Source organism: Montipora foliosa, chromosome 8 (genome assembly GCF_036669935.1).
Source record: "Montipora foliosa isolate CH-2021 chromosome 8, ASM3666993v2, whole genome shotgun sequence".
Taxonomy (NCBI): Eukaryota; Metazoa; Cnidaria; class Anthozoa; order Scleractinia; family Acroporidae; genus Montipora; species Montipora foliosa.
In genome coordinates, this window is record NC_090876.1 from 4,407,085 (window position 1) to 4,409,584 (window position 2,500).

Genomic DNA, 2,500 nt, shown 5'->3' on the forward strand with positions numbered 1-2,500 from the left:
ACATATTGCGTATTTTACAGATTGACAGCGCCATACATTGCGTTGCGTATTTTACAACAAGCCAAACATCGTAATCAAATAGAATAGATAATTTTACAATTGATAAAATGACCCTAACGTGCAATTAAACATTTTTACAAACGTTTCTTGAACTTATTAACATTATCAGCGTCTAAGAAATTATTCGGCCAAGCATTTCTAGCTGTCAATATATCTATTCAAAAAAGAATACTATTTGTTCGTCCATATCTTACGTTTATTAGGGAGCTTGAACGAAACGAGGACGACGACGGCTACAAGGACTTCATTTAAAAATACAAGTTCGCGTTATTCATATCACTGCGAAACTCTTTCTTGTCATTTCCCGTTAAAAATGCGTAGTAACTGTCCAGGAATTAAACTGGTATGAGTGGGTTGGAAGCGTAGAGAGAGAACTGAAAATTTATCGTCATGTGCTAACGTCCTCCACAAAACTTAAAAGTTGAATTTGGTCACTTCACGTAGTCATTATGGAGTTTAAGAAACCACGACGGCTACGGGGACGAAAACGTCACTTCAAAATATGTTCAAAAATGCGTGCCGCACGTGCAGCACGATCATTTTTGTTCTTTCAACCAATATTACTGCTTTTTGGGGTTGTCGATGCCGAAGCCGTTGTCGTTTCTTAAACTCCCTGTTTAGGAGATGACGGCAAAGAAATGTACCAAAATGTAAAACGCACGTGCAGAGCGTGCAGAGCCACTGTTTTTGCTCACTAAAGTTATTGTTTTGTAGCGTCGTCGTTGCTGTCGGCGTCGTCGTTTCGTAAGCTCCCTATTAGAGGATCTAGTACGGCCGTTAGAAAAGGATGGATTATTTTCCAAGTTAACTTCACGTGGGTCACACGCCTGCGGGTCGTGAATATGTCGGTCACAGGCAAACATACCGGAAAATTTCCCATGGATAACTTACAATGCCAGACCAATTGTTTAGTAACCATTGACGTAAAAAATGAATTGCAATTTCTACGCAAAAACGCTCCATTCAACGGCGCTAAATGTTACGTTTGAGCCATATTTTAGTACGACTAAAACTAAATTTTAGTGACTGGAAACCAGCTAAAAATACCTTTCAATGGAACATTTCGGGTATCTACGCTACGCTAATGCTGGGACGTTTTCTGAACGTTTCAGGAAATGAGAAACATCGCGTTGCAAATAGCAGTTTGATGAGATTATGTTACTTCTTTCACCGTCATCCGCCAGCCATGGTAAAGTGCTGTCGGTATTTAAGTCTAAGCACCCATTTCAAATAGCGCTGATAAACAGTCTAAGCACCCATTTAAAAACGGTTAGCTTTCAATAACTGTGATTTAGGTTTAGTCTGCAGTCTGCGGTCTGACAGCTCCCAAGTCTTAAAGAATGAGATGCCGGAAATGGCGCCATAGGCACAAGTGTCGTGTGTTTCTTTTGCCGGAGGGCCAAAAACTTTTAGAGGGATCCGGGGGCATGCTCCCCCGGAAAATGTTTGGAATTTGAACGTCTCAAGTCGCTGGAATTCGCCATTTTGGTTTTTTCATGCTACTTGCTAAGAGAGCCCATGTTGTCATGGTCAGCATGAGCTAACATATCGGCCTAGACGTCGTATATTAACGGGTGAAACTCCTGCAGAAACAAAAAAATGGTCGCACCCGAACAGATAGAGCATTGGCCGAAGTTCTGTGTCATTGAGGGAACGAATTCAGAATTCGTGAGCAATCCTGAAAGCTTAAAAGGTAGAGTAACATATGCGGGTAACATATGCGGGTGACAATACAGGCGACATAGAATCAAGACTTAACCATGATCTAGAAAATGTTAAAAAATGGTTGATAGCAAACAAACTTACCCTGAACATGACAAAAACCGAATTTATGCTGATTGGATCAAGGCAGAGGTTGTATGCTCTCACAAATCCTCCAATTCCCGAGATTAATGGTGCTCCTATCACTCAAGTTTCTGTTGCTAAATCCCTGGGCGTGCTTATTGATAATAATCTTAACTGGAGTAGCCATGTCGATAAACTGACAAAGAAAGTAGCTTCTGGAATTGGAGCCCTCAAACGTATAAGGCATCTCGTTCCTCAGACGACATTGCGCTCTATTTATCACGCTTTACTTCACCGCACTTTGACTACTGCAATGTCGTCTGGGGAAACTGTGGTATCACGTTACATGACAAATTACAAAAACTGCAAAATAGAGCAGCCAGAGTTTTGACCTTCTCTAATTTTGATGCAAATGCTAGCGAGCTATTCAAAATTTTAGGCTGGAAAAATCTAGTTAGCCAGCAACAAATTGGGCTGGCCACAATGGTCTATAAGTGTCTTCAGGGGCTAGCACCGGAATATCTATGTTCTAAATTTACAAACCGCGAATCTGTTTATAGTTTAAGAGAAAGCTTAATGTTCCGTTTCCGCGGACAAATTATTATAGAAACAGCTTCAGCTATAGAGGTGCTACTGTCTGGAATAGCTTACCCCT